The following is a 15,139-nucleotide window of genomic DNA, read 5'->3' as shown; positions in this document are numbered from 1 at the left end:
GAGAGAGAGAGAGAGAGAGAGAGAGATGGAAAAAGGTACAGCAGAGATGGGAGTGGGGGGGGAATAAATAAGTGGGCATAGAGCAACAGCAAGCAGCAAACCTATAGCAGATAAAAGAAGGGCTGTTTTTCTGGGGACATGTGTGACCCAGCTGGGGATGGGGAGCACAGAATCGTTTGGGGGACAGCTGCACAGCACAGTCACATTTCTTGTTGGGGTTTTCACCAGAGATGAGACTGGTCCCTGCAGGTGGAAGCTGGGGCAGACCCATGCAGACTCCTATCTCAGTACAGCTCTGTGAGCATAGGCGGATTTGTGTGTTCCTCTGAGCTTGTTTCCCCATCTGTGAAATGGGCATTGTGGGGCCTATATGCCATGGTTGTCATTTAACTCCTGCAGGTAAAACATACCATCACAGGTAGTGTGCGCACTGGGGACTCAATGCAGAGTTCCTCCCTCCGTGCCTGGCTCTCAGCACCATGGAGTTACAGCACTTGTCCTGGGGACAGCTCCCTTAGTGGCCTGTCTGTAGATGGAGTCTGTGAGAATGTGTGGTTAGGAAAAGGAAAAGGAGTTACTCTGACCTTAATACATGTCAGCCGCGTTTATTACTGCAATCAAATATCCTGGCACTATCACGCAAGCCCAGACCCTCCGCTGTAAAGAAAGACCACTAGGAACTTCGTGTAGTAATTGGTTTCTGAAATGTTGGCTGTGCGTTTGAGAGCTTTGGCTCCTTTAAGAAGTTTTGGCAAGAGTGAGACAAAATCTTTGATGAAAAATATGGTCCTGGAAAAGCTCTGCTACCCACCCCAAACTGTATCCCTCTCTTCGCGGGGTGGTCTCAGGTACACCCAGAGGTGGATACCGTGGAAGCAGAGCTGCCCAGTGCAGATACACCAGGGCTTTATCGGGAGAAATCAAAGATGGAGGAACCCAAGCCAGCGTACTCGGGAAGCAGGCTTTCACTAGCACTCAGAAACACCTCTGAGAAGCCAGACTTGAGATGAGATGAGGATGGAGAATGGAGCCAGGACTTTGTAATGGTGGCGCTCATAGAGGGGGGAGGGTAAGACAACCACCCCGTTTCTGTGTGATCTCAGCAAGTCCCAATGTCTCCGTGTCTCTTTCTTTCCATGGTAAAAAGAGATGGCTACAGTAATGATGCCCATTTGAGGGCCATAAGAGCTAAGTGAGAGACTCTAGAACCCAGTGCCTGTCAGGGACAAAATGCCCCAACAGTTAGGGCTCATCAACAAAGACATCTAGTTCCCACTCTCCTGCAGACATCCTGGGAAAGACAGGAACAGGTGGCACGCAACAGCCCAGAGCTGAGCAAGCTACCGAAAAGCTGTTAGAGGCAGAGAGATAATTTATATTCGTGTGAACAGAGGCCATGCGCAGATCAGCATATCATAGTAATTTAAAGAAGAAAGCAGATGCCAAAATATAAGCTATATTTATTTTCAATTTTCATTAATACCGGAATCCAAGAATTGCCAACTCATTCCAAGTACTAGCTTCATTCCTTTCTAAGGGTCCTTGAATAAATAATTTGTTTTTGGCTCATTAATCTTGGCTGAAAAAGTGGGAATATTAGTAATACCTACACCATACAGTTTGCAGGAAATGTGTTAGTTCACACATGAAAGCATCTCACATGATGAAGTTGTAGATTGATGGATCCCTAGATATCAGATATTGGCTGTCAGAAATGTGTATGCACATTAGGTGTGTATAGGCTTATGGTCATTCCTGTAAACAATGTTTGTAGGGACTTCCATAACATGAGATTCTAGACTGTTTAGGGTATCTGATATCAAGCAGGACTGTTGTGGGTTGGACATTGCTCATGTCACTCAGTTTTAGTTACTAGGTAACCCAGTATTCTAAACACCCACATGATGAATGTATGTCTACATTCAAACGGGATTCTGCATTTGGCAACTATAGTAATGTTAGCCATCATTACATAGGAAATGGCATGCTGCGTGGATTGAGCTAGCTCATAGGAAATGCTCAGCCTATATTAGTTGGATGAATGAATGAATGAATGAATGAATGAATGAGGGATGGAGGGAGGGAGGGAGGGAGGGAAAGAAAGAAGGGCCTGCCTTCCAGAGAAGTGAAGAGATTTCCCTCAGGTCTCCAAGGAAACAGAACACAGCTCCCTTCCTCTGTCTTAGGATTTTATCTTTCCTTTGCCATTGCTATGCCTTATGTCATCTTGAAGGTCACAGGCCTCAAGAAAGCCAGGGGGGAGTGAGGGATGAAAAGAGGCAGGGAATGATGGGTTTATCCCAGGAAATTGAAATGACGGACAGGCGGTGTGCGCTGGTTGGCTGCGACAGAGGAGAAATGAATCTGGGACTTGACACACTTAAAAGGGGAGGAAACATCAGAACACACCATGGAGGAGAAATAAACTTTACAGAAAAATAACTGCGTATGATCTCTTGCTACAGACACATTTTTTTTCATCGTTTTTTCATCGGCTAATGGTCAGGCTTGAAAACTAAGTCTGTTGTTTCTGAGAGCACGACTGAACTGTATACAAGGATTTAGCGATAAGGGTGTGCCGGCTTTTTCATACATCACATTTGGGTGATTTATTCTCGTTAATAATGGATGCAGTTTTTACTGTGTGTGTTCTGGGTGTTTATTGACTCTACTGCCTACGATCTGGGCTTGCAGACATTGGCTAAGGAGAGAGTTGCCATGGTGGAGACCCCTGCCAGAGGTAAGAAGCCCATGCAGAAGAATGAAGAGGCAGCCTTGCCTGTGTGACTGAAGTCTGGTGCATCTGCAGGGACCTGGTGGGTCTGGGGAGGGTTTACCAGCATGTGGAAAAGCCCACCAGCACCAGCCCTTGAGATGAGTTTTGGTAACTTAGAGGTAGTGCTTGAGATTCTCAGCCTGGAGGGTGATTTGCTCTGCCCAGTGTTTGATTCTGCCACGCTGCCATGCCTCATCTCGCCCATCTGTGTGGGCCCTCCTAACTCTTCCTGTTCCCCATTGCTAATGCCTCAGTTTCACCCTGACTTCCATGGGCCTTCCCATCTTTCCTGCCATAACATGCAGCTCATATGTCTGCTGCCCCAGCCTCCCTGCCTGCCTAACCCCTCATGTCTGTTCTTGTTCCTAGTATGTGGGTACAGCCTCGATACCTGTACCTAATTCTCTGCTGCTTGTCTACTACTCTTCAATCCATCTCTAAAATTCTGTCCATTTTCATCCCCAGCCTGGGTCATTGTGCCCTCTTCTCCCTCTTTTTCCTACTCTCTAACCTAGAATTCCCCTTTCTTTCAGAGCCATACCTTTTCTTGTTTTCTCTCTCTCTCTCTCTCTCTCTCTCTCTCTCTCTCTCTTCCCCCTCTCTCCCAGTCTCTCTTTGTGCCTCTGACTCTTCTCTCCTCTCTTTCTCTTTTCTTCCCTCCTTCTTTACCCCCCCCCCACACACACACAATGTGTGTTTTCATGTAGAGGTCAAAGGCCAACCTTGGTTTCTGTTCCTTGTGAGTTGTTTGTGGGTTTTGTGTCTGTTTTGAGCCAGTGTCTTATTTAGTCTGGGGCTCTCTGAGTAGGATAGGCTGGGTGGCCAGAGAGCCCCAGGTACCCACCTATCAGATGCCACCCCAGTGCTGGAGTGAGTTCTCAGCATGTGCCACCTTGCTTTGCTTTTTGTACATGCGTGCTGGGGATCAAACTCGGGTTCTTATGCTTGCAATCAAACACTTTACTGACTGGGCTATCTTTCTAGCTCTCCTCCAGCCTGTTTATGCCATCATGCTTTTTACCCCCAACCTATTATTTTCTTTTAAAAATAACTTCATTTACAAAATGGAGCCAAGTTAAAATTATATAAAAGAAAATATAGTGTAGAAGATTTTTAGATATGGTAAAAATGGTGTTTGGAAACATTTAAATGAGAGGCCTAATTCACAGCATCCATTTTAGACTGCTTGGTTTCTTCTCCGGCATTGTCTGCTTTCTGATGAATACCTTAAAGCACTTGGGATTTTTACACCAGAAACCAACTGGAATCATCTGGGACTCACGGCACAGCACAGAGTTCCCATTTCTTTCCAGCCTCGACCCAGGCAGCTGGATTCGAACCCCTGGCAGGGAATGGCACTGGCATCTCTGCCAGTGATTCTGATGGAGTCAAGGCTGGGGGCTGCTTGTTGCCATCTTTTAATGTGATGCCAGAAAGCAATGGCAGAATGGCTCTGAGACAAAATAACAAAGGAACTGAGCTAATCCATCGCTGTGAGAATAGCAAATACAGAGTAACGAGAAGATAAACCAGAAACAATGAAAAAGAGTGTAATCTTTAGGGTACGATCTGTGCAACTTTATTTAGAAACTGCAGACACTTTGTATCATTACCTAACTAAACCCTGACTTTCCTTCTTATTCCTGGAGAAACATTTGCCCTGTGCTCCAGAAGGTTGATTGCCACCCCCACCCCTCACCCCTCACAGCTTGCTTTGAGTCTACAGCTCTCAGTTCTGGCTGCCTTAGTTAGGTTTTCCACCTAGGGATGACAGTTTGTCACATTGTGTGTCAAAAATATTTCCTTATTTGTTCAAGGTAAGTTCCACTGTCATTAGGTGGGTACTGTCATCTTCTGCCAGAATCAGAGAAAGGATGCTCCTTTTCATACTGTCAGAAAGATGGAAAGGGGGGGGGGGGCTTCTCGTCCACAGCTTTCATAGAGTGAGGATTCACTCTGGCCAGGAACCTACTTGAGATTTTCACTAAAGTTCCTATCTCCCTGACTGATGTTGTCTGTTGTCTCAACCTTCAGAACTCTCAACCATTCCAATGCAAGGACCGATTCTACCTAAGTGCAGTGCAGGGTCAAGAGGCAGCTAGCCTTCCTAGCCTAGGTTGTGAAGGCTCTCTGGGCTGTCTTGTCCTCACTACTCTTGTCCCAGGTTCTTGTCATCGAGTGATGTTTTCTCTTTGGCTTCCTGACAGCCTAGTTATCTGCACAGCTTTGGCCCCTGTCTGGATTGTAGTTGGTGTCTCTCTGCTTAGACCAACCTGCCACAGGCTCCAGCTGTTCATGGTGGCTATCTTTCCTGTTCTGCCACAGGCTCCAGCTGTTCATGGTGGCTATCTTTCTTTCTTTCTTTCCTGTTCTGGTTAGTGGCTGTGTGTGCACTTGGTAATGAAATATGGCTTCTATGGATACATTTCTATGATATGTTGCTTCCCTTGGAGGTTTCACTGAGAGAAAGAAGAGAGCATCATGCAACACATGTATGAAGAACATGTTGGGTGATACAGCTATGCTGGAGTTCTTCTAATGAGAGGAGGTTTGGTTGTAATCTTTCTACTTGAGCTGAATATTCATATCAGACAAAGTTACTTTAACTTAGCTTCTGAAGTCACAAGTATATGCCTATCAGAGGATGTAGGCTTCTTATCTGATAAGCAATTTGAAACACTATCACAGAATAATCCCCTGTGGTTTCCTGCCTTCCCCATGGCCTCCTCAGACCTCTCCCCTTTCTTTCCTTTCAAAATGCCCAGAGCCTCAGTTGTGGACAATGGGCCACATTTCTCTCTTTCTCAGACCCTTGACTCTTGTGTCCTCCAGAAAAAGTGCCCCTAATTAGTCACACTTCCTTCTCTTCAGGCACATGGGACCTCAGGTGCAGAGGCCAGGGACCAGCGGTTCACTGTGTTCTTGTAGGTAGCAATTATGTATGCATCATGATATCGCTCTATGCAGTGAAGGAGTTAAGATGTGTGCCCAGTGCTTGATGCCAGCAAATACTCAGTATGGGTGCTTCTCCTTTGGGTTTTCTGTAGCTGTTGTGGAGTCTAATTGCTTCAAGGGGTCATTTTTACCCATTATAAGTAGAGGGCAAGCCTTTGTCTCCATCATCCTTTTGAATTTTCCCCTAGACACCTAGGTCAAGGTTGTATTCTAATGGGAAATCTAGTAAATTCATGTTGACTAAAAGGGTATCTGAACACTCCAGGAACAAGGATTATTACCGCCTTGGTTAGGAGTCAAAAAGAGAACAGTAAGAGTGTGATAATGCCAGTGTCATATTCCTTTTGGTCTGCCAGGTCCTTCTCTGTGTAGATCACACTGGTTCCCATTTTACAGACGGGGAGCAGACTTGTCGAAGGAACTACTTTGCTGAGATCATACAACTGCTAAGAGAAAAGCAAAGGTCCAGGACCTTTCCACATAGGATGGGTTAGCTCCTATGCTGACTGCTACGCACATAGAGATGCCCGAATCTCCATCCTTAGCATGCATTTGAAACAGCATCTAGCTACCTCCCCTGTTGGCAGATGGAGAGGATATCACTGACTGTGCTGTCTGTGGTGTGAGATCACCAGGTAAGATGTATCTAGGTCAAGTCCTGGGGGAAGGACACTGATAGCTTCTGTTTGGAGTACTGGTATGGAGTTTCCAAGCAGTGGGGCAGAGGTTACCATGATATGAGGAAAAGAAAGTAGCAAGTCTCCCCTGGGGTGGCATGGCCTCCTAGGGCCTGTTCTTCTATTGAGGTTTACAGAATGGTTGCTGAAGGCCAAAGGTGTTTTCCTCAATGGTCAGAAAGCCAACTGAATTCCAGGCTTGCTTTTTACTTTGTGGGTGGAGGTGGTTTGTGAAATTGTGAAAGTGGCAGATTCTGGGCTAATAATGTCTGCAAGCATTGCAGGGGCCTTGCAGGGGTAGGAGATCAGATTCCTGCACTCTGGAAGGCTATAAATTCACCATCTCCCAAAAAGATCCCAAAGAAGCAAAAGCTAGGGGCAGGAGGGATAGCCCAGTGGTTAAGAACACCAACTGTGCTTAAGAGGAGCCAGGGTTAATTCCCAGTACCCACACGGTGACTCACAAACATCTGTAATCCTAGTTCTAAAAGAGTCTGGTACCTTCTGGTCTCCATGAGTGCCAAGCCCATGTGTGGTGTACAGACACACATACAGACCAAACATCCATGGGGATAAAAAAAAAAATTAGCAAAACACATGAACAAAGTAACTGTAACCTCTCTGAATTTCTTTTTTCTTTTTAAAATTTATTTTTTTTAATTAATTTACATTTCAAATTTTATCCCTTTACCTGGTTCCCTCCATCCCATCCCCCTTCTCCCTGCTTCTATGAGGGTGTTCCTCCACTCACCCACCCACTTCCATGTCCCCACCCTTGATTCCCCTACACTGGGGCATCTATCAAGCCTTCATAGGACCAAGGGCCTCTCCTCCCATTGATGCCTGACAAGGCCATTCTCTGCTACATATGCCATGTGTACTCCTTGGTTGGTAACTCTCTGAATTTCTTACAGCCCGTCCATCCGACTGTAAGTAGGTGCTCTTCTAACTCTAGTGAGTCATGGTTCTGGTGGACAGTACCTACAACATCTACAAAACACACAGCAGTAACACCTACAATACTTCTTTATCACGTCAGGGGATATAATTTCATGTTGAATCACTAAATGAGCGCTATGAATTCCTAGGAGGGAGAGATAAGTGGGATGAATGAAGAAAGGCACGCACATTCACCTAATAAATATCCACTAAGGACCTACTGTGTGCTATGCTGTGTTTGTGGATCTGGGCATAGTGTTGAAGGAGACAATGCACTTGTCTTTGTGAATCTTTATGTCTAGTCAGAGGAAGGGCACTGTCAACAGAATAGACAATACAGTGACTTAATTATGAGGGTGGAGGTCAGAGAATGTGGAGCTTTTATGTGGTAAGAGCTGGAGCTGGGGAGAGAGCTTGAGGTTGCTCTCCGCTTACATCAGGTTACAAACGATTGGTGGCAGGGTAGTAGCATGTCATTAAAATGTATTGGATAATACTCCTGTATCTGGGCGTAGACTTAGGAGCTGGGAATCCCAAGAGGCATGACCTGGGGTGGTTATGGTCTAAGGAAACATTTGGATGCACAGAAGGTGCTTTACAACAAAATTGGTAAGTAAAATTAGCTAGGACACCATAGGAAGAAATAAAAACTATTTACTTGGCTGTGTGTATCTTCCCTGAAGAGCAAACAGAACTTTGGTGCAGTCAGACTCTCCGGTCAGTGAAGTGGACCAAGGCACAATGAGGCATGAAGGAGATGCATAGCTGAAGGAGAGGGACGTTCAAAGATGTGACTCCTTTAGGTGTTAAATGACCCCTTCAGAGGGGTCGCCTAAGACCCTTGGAAGAAACATGTTTACATGAGGATAATTAATAGTAGCAAAACTACAGTTATAAAGTAGCAACAAAATTTATGGTGGGGGGAGCACCTCAGTATGAGGAACTGTATAAAAGGGCATATCCAGAGTATGTTTGGGAGGGAAGTCACAGGGAATTCTTGACCACCAGAGTTTGATGTTGGTGTGAATTTGGATGCTTTAAGAGCAGGACAAGAATTTACAGGGATTCGAGGTTCTTCATACTTTAAATGATAGAAAGGCCATGCTGAGGTTTAGCTGGAGACATAGTAGAGTTACACTGGAAAGGAGTTGACACTTTAGTAAAGCTCAAAGCACACATTGCACCTCACACAATAATAGTGGGAGACTTCAACACACCACTTTCATCAATGGACAGATCGTGGAAACAGAAACTAAACAGGGACACAGTGAAACTAACAGAAGTTATGAAACAAATGGTCTTAACAGATATCTACAGAACATTTTATCCTACAACAAAAGGATATACCTTCTTCTCAGCACCTCACGGGGCCTTCTCCAAAATTGACCATATAATTGGTCACAAAACAGGCCTCAAAAGATACAAAAATATTGAAATTGCCCCATGCATCCTATCAGACCACCATGGTCTCAGGCTGATCTTCAATAACAATATAAATAATGGGAGTTGAAACCTTAACTTTAGATCACAGAGTGCCCAACTCCTTCTAGTACGGCGGTTCTCAACCCCGTGGTCATGACTCCTTTGGGAATTGAAAGACACTTTCACAGGGGTCACCTAACACCATAGGAGAACACATATTTATATTACAAATCATAATAGTGGCAAGATTATAGGTATAAAGTAGCAATGAAAGTAATTTTATGGTTGGGGGCGGGCAGCCACCACAATATTAGGAACTGTGCTAAAGGTTACAGTCTTAGAAGGTTGCGAACCACTGCTCCAGCAGCAGCATTATGTCTGTGGTCCTAGGCAGCAGTTGAGGGAGGAGATGCATGATTTGAGTCAGATGCCTAGAAGAGACAGGGATGCTGGTCATAGTCCAGGGAAGGTAGCACAGGGCAGACGGATTGTGGAAATCAGAGACATGAGACGCTATTTCTTAAGAGTTGGAAGAACAAGCAAAGCCTTGAGGGGAATGAGTGGGGTAGTTAGGGATCATCGTGTGCAGGGGGTGGGACAGCATGGAAGGGTTTGGTGACAGAAGGCATTGATGCCTTCTTGCACCATCGTTTTGGTGCCTTGGTGATGAGCAACCAGATTGCAGTGGGAGGAAGTGGTGAGGATGAGGCAGCAGCCAGCACGTACTGTTTGTTTGAGAAATATGTCAGAAAATACAAGGTAAAAATAGACGAGTGGTTGGTGGGACATTAGGGTCAAGCGGTGCTTTCATTTAAGAAGGGAGGCCTGAACATATTTAAGGTTAGGGGTGGGGCAGCGACAGAAGTTAGGAAATGGTGAACAGGAGTGGATTTACGAATTGACTTGTACATGCTGAGAAGACCGACAGTGAATCTAGGCAGTCAAGGCGTTGTGCTGCTTGCTGGGGATACAGAATGAATAAAGCATGATGTCTTCGTAGAGTTTGCCTCTAGAGAGAGAGCAGATAGCACAGAAGTCAAGCAACAGTTGGATTTATAATAGCAGCTTGTAGTAAGTGCTACAAAGTTCAGAAGTGTTCTGAAAAGCAGGAGGTGGCCTGAACAGAAAGTGTATACACAACTGGGAGACCCGAGGATGGGGCACTCTCTGTTGGGAGGAAGAAAAGAGGACTTAGAAAATTATTTAAGTAGAAAAGATAAAAAATAAGCATTTCAAGTTCAGAATGTCATGAACTAAGACCAGATATTTGAGGTAATGTGTGACTTTAGATGGGACCTGATGTGCTTCATTTAGAACTTCAGTCAACCTGTGATTATAGAGGATGCCATTATATAGATGAGATAGCTAGAGGGACAGAGAAGACCCAGGACTGGAAAGTGTGTGTGTGTGTGTGTGTGTGTGTGTGTGTGTGTGTGTGCATGTATCTGTCTATCTGTCTCTGTATGTGTGTCTGTCTCTGTATGTCTCTGTATATGTGTGTGTGTGTGCATGTATCTGTCTATCTGTCTCTGTATGTCTGTATATGTGTGTGTCTGTGTGTGTTATCACCTGGTTACACTGTCACTGAACTAATTTGGGCCAGCTCAGGGAGAATTGTGTGTCATCACGAATCCAGTCTCCCCTCCCGGCTCTGTAGAAAGCAGGAGAGCTGGGGTAGAAGAGGCACCTGCTCACAGAGTGGTTGAAGTCAGGTGACCTATGTGTGCATCTGTTACTGTATGCTCTGACTTGAGCACTTGGATCTTCAAGGATCTGGACAGAGTGAAGGAAGAGGACTCTGATGGTAAGGCATAAAGTGATGCTCTGTAAGGAAATGAGGCTGGGGCATGGCAGGGCTGAACTGAGAGACATCAAGGGGAGTAAGATCAGCAATGGGAAGAAAGTCCTGTTCTCTATACTCTCTTTACATGCATATTTGTTTCCTAGAGAAATGACAGTGTAGATGGAAGGGATAAGGAAACTCAATACTGAAGAGATGGTTAAATTCACAAAACCATAGTTATTAGCTGAGGAAGACGTGATGTCAGAAAACCCCAAGTTGAGGCCTTACTTCATTATAGTCCTCTGTTTGCAACCCCATTCTACCACTTCCTCTCCCTCCATCCCTTTCAGGGCTGAGGTGAGAATCCAGGGATCGTATGTGCTAGACAAGTAGTCTACACTAAGCTACAGCTACTGGGTTGGTTTTTTTTTTTTTTTGACAGTCTTTCTATAGCTCAGGCTCACCTTGAACTTAGAACTGCTTCTGTCTCATATTCTGAAATGATGGCATTAGTGGTATGTGCCACCACAGCCAACTCCAGCTTTATCCCATTAATCTTGCTGTTGTCACTGAATCTGGAAGAATGAGCAGACTTAAGAAATCATGAATTAATTCTAGTTTAGATTCAAACTTTTAAGGATCCAAGCAAACTTGAGAAGCCCCAATGGCAGAGTTGTACTTCATCCTTCATGGTAATAATCATGCAACAGCATGAGTTAGAAGTGGGGCCTCCTGCCTCTCTACTGCCACAATAGAATTTTATCCCCAAGAACCCAGCTCAGGCAAGGGCAGTGGAGTATCTTCCCCAGAAACCCAGGAGGAAAAATTGGCATGGGGCTTTTAATCTACATTCATGCAAAATGAAGTCTGTTAACTGGGATAATGAACTCCATATTTTATAAACTATTTTGAGCCTGTCTCAAAATAAAGCCCAGGGCCAGGGGTGGAGGAAGGATGTAAGTCTTGGAGACAAAGTGGCATGGCTTACTCATCAATGTTTTTATTTTAATGATCCAAACCCTGTACAAGTCCCTTGGTGACACTGTAATGGAAACCACACTTTTTTTTTTCTTGCTAGAAGTTTCAAGATGAGCAAAGGCAAATGCTCTGGAGACATAACTAGGGTTACAAACTCTTATCTCCAATAATATACAAACCTTCCACCCAGGGGGCTCCAGCTACAGACAGTGTAGTTGGAAAGCAGTGAAATTATAAAGATATTTCTTCCACCAGTCTCTGGCCCACCACAACTTTGCTAGACCTTTCTTTTCTGACTCTTCCCCTCCCCCTCCCTCTCCATCACTGCCTAGTGATGAACATAAATAAACAAGAGTCCTGGTGTTGACTCCTCTACCACAGGGAGATCATCCCAAATGATGCTGCTGTTCCTGCAGGAGTCTTGGCCAGGTCTGGAGGAGCCTATGCACAGCAGGAGTGTGGGGAGCAAGGTGGCTCCTTCTGTGTTTGGGCCTCAGGGGCGAGTATTCTCCCTGCTTGAGTGTTCTTTGCCTTGGAAAGCTTTCTGGACTTGAAGAGATCAAAGTTAAGAAAGTAGGTGTGGGCATGGTACATGAGGATTACGTGATGTGAGCTTGCTCTGATCCCTGTTTAAGTATGTCTTGGACACCTGGAATATGTGAGAGACTGGGAGCCCTGAATACATGGAGACACTAATTTTCTTGGGAAAATTGAAGTTCAATGCTAGCCTTATAGAGAAATTCCAGAACAAAGACAAACAAAAGGCTGAGATATTTCTCCCTTGGTTTTATGCTCTGCTTCGGTGGCCCAGGACAAGCACCCCCTGGGTGCTCTGCTTGGCTCTCCCTGCCCTTCCTACCTTATACCAAGGATAAATAGTTGTAATAATTATAAATGTCAGGAAGACATTAATTAGAGCCCCCACCCGTTTTGTGTGTGATCATGTGGAAGCCAGAGGACACTTTTTGTTTTTGAGTCTGTCACTTGGCGCAGGACTTGCTGAGTAGACTGTTAACTGGCCAGTGAGCCTCAAGGACCCAGTGTCTGGCTCTCTGGTGCTGGAATAGCTAGTATATGCCACTATGCCCAGCTTTCAGTATCAGACTCCAGTCCTCATGCTTACAAAGCAAGCACTTTACCAACTGAACCCTGTCCCTGGTGTACTCACTCAGAAACCAAATACCATCTATTTGTGGCACCACCCCACAAATGACGGATACTCTGTTTTCCCTGTGGGTATCACCTACGATGCTGTTGGCTACATATAACTGAGTTCAAGCTCAAGCTGACTTAAACAATAAGTGGATGTCTTCTTCTCCACCATCTCTTAATGTGGGAAGCTGGGGAGTTGAACAGCATCTCCCTATTGTCAGATTCTTTCTTATGTCATCTGCTTGTGTTCGTCAGATTCATCACACCCATGAGATGCTGCAGTCATCAGTTTTTAGAAAATTCTATACCATTACCTCCATTTCCTCCTCTTACATTGATTAATATTGAGATTTCTTATTGGATCTTATGTATTCTTTATTGTTATTTCTGCATTTTTCATAATTTTATGTTTATGATGCACTCTAGACAATTTTCTCCAATCTATCTTCTGGCTTATTAACTACCTACTTAGATACGTCTAATCTGCAATTAAATGTGTGCATTGAGTTATCAATATCAATTATTGTATGTTCTGGTGCCAGAATACTTAACTGTTTTCCAATTTACCCTCCAGTTTCATGAAAACCTTTTAAACTTGTCTTTAATTTTTTTTTTAACATAGTATACTTGTTTTATAGTTTTTGTTTGCTAATTCTAGGCTGTGGGGTTTTGTATATCTAACTCCTTTTGTTTTTCCATATTAAGTTAGGTAAAATTGACAAGTAAAAATTGAATATATTTACCTTATATGGAATAATGCTTTGATATATAAGTCAGTGCGGTGGCGTAACTACCGTAGGTGTAGGTCTTGTCTGTGGTCTGCGGGTTTTGGTGGTCTTTGCTTTTCCTTTGGTGTTTGGTTACTTTTTTATTACATCATGTTCACTATGTTTGAGAAAGCTTTTGTGGGGAGAAAATTCCATAATGACCGCTGTTTCTTGCAGATTGGCAGATGCGCTCAGACAAAGGTTGCTTTGTGTTCTGGACTCACTTCTTTGCCCCCCCCCCCCCAGCTGTTGACTGTGTAATGGTTGCTATCCTGTTGGGTCCTGGGTTGCTAATGCTTTTAGGAAGTCGATTCCAAGACCTCAGTTCCTTGAAACCTAGAATGGTGACGTTTTTCCTGGAGCAGTTTCTCCTCTCTTTTGTCAGGCTCCTGTTGACACCACAGGTCCAGTTCCACCTAAACCTGAGTTGAGTGCTTGGATGCCTTGGAGCCACCGCAGGCAACTTGAGTCTCAGGTTTTCCAGAGAGCTGTCTTATTTCCAGGATGCTTTTACTTTGAAGATAATGCTGTTCCCCTGGGAAGAAGCTTAGCTTGGAATCGTTATTCATGTGAGAATGCCTTCTCCTTGGGCAGGTTCTGAACTTTTGATCTCATTCCGTTCATCTTTTCTGATTTTCTAAAGCATGGCTTAAATTTGCTTCTGTTTCTTGCCTATTGGCAAATGTTCTTCATGTAGAAGTCACTTTGTGTTCTGGGTCTCTTTGGATTTTCAGCTTCTCCTGGGTTTTGACCTACTGACTCTTTGTTGCCTTATTGGTTTTTCTTTTTTTTAATGCTTTCAGGAAGATTAAAAACAAACATAATACACAGTTGTTCTCAATGGAAAGGATTGGTCCTGTTCTCTTCTCCTGCCATTACAAGAAATGGAGAGCCTGGGACCTAATTCCTGGCATCTCTCTATTCTACCATGCTTATAGTACCAAGCTGGCTGTCATAATTCCACATGCTGCATATGAGATTGACATCACAAACATAATCCCACATGCTGCATATGAGATTGACATCACAGAGATCCTGCTTCTTTACACTTAGTTCCCTTCAAGATTAAGAAAATATTTCCTAGATGTCCTTTAGACTTTATTTTTTTCATAATTCCAAGGCCATTATATCACCAGCAATTCCTAAATAAATCTAGCAGGGGATACAATTTCTGAGCTAATTGCAGTCACTACACATGAGGCTGGAAGTTGTCTTCCTAAAGCACACGATACTTGATTTCTAAACAAAATATAAGGACTGAGAGCAAGAATGAAGGGTGTAAATAGTCATGAGTGGGGCAATTATGTCTACTATACTGGGTTTACCTTGAGTTAACAGTTAAGAAACATAGTCATTGGCTTGGAGAGATGGCTCAGTGATTAAAAACACTTGGCTGTTCTTCCAGAGGACCCATGTTTGATCCCCAGCACCCACATCATGGTTCACAAATATCTGTAACTCTAATATCAGGGGATCTGATGCTCTGTTCTGGTTTCCATGGGCACCAGGCACAAATGTGGTGCTCATGCCGACACACAGACAAAACATTCCTACACATAAAAAAAAAAAAAGAATAAATCTTAGAAAAAAACAGAGAGACATAGAGACAAATGTAATTATGGTTCTTGTTCTACCTGGGGACCTACATGTGCCCAGTGATGCAAAAAAATGTAGAGCTGGGTGTGGTGGC

The 15,139-nt window shown here is 44.1% G+C and overlaps 1 protein-coding gene across 23 annotated transcripts in view; it reads left to right on the top strand.

The window, feature by feature from the left end:
• Kalrn (kalirin RhoGEF kinase) overlaps positions 1-15,139 on the top strand; it is a 606,229-nt gene that overhangs the window by 64,850 nt on the left and 526,240 nt on the right. The window lies entirely within an intron of this gene.

Source organism: Mus caroli, chromosome 16, assembly GCF_900094665.2.
Source record: "Mus caroli chromosome 16, CAROLI_EIJ_v1.1, whole genome shotgun sequence".
NCBI lineage: Eukaryota > Metazoa > Chordata > Mammalia > Rodentia > Muridae > Mus > Mus caroli.
Note: the sequence above shows the minus strand (reverse complement) of the source record. Positions and strands in the feature narration are given on the sequence as shown.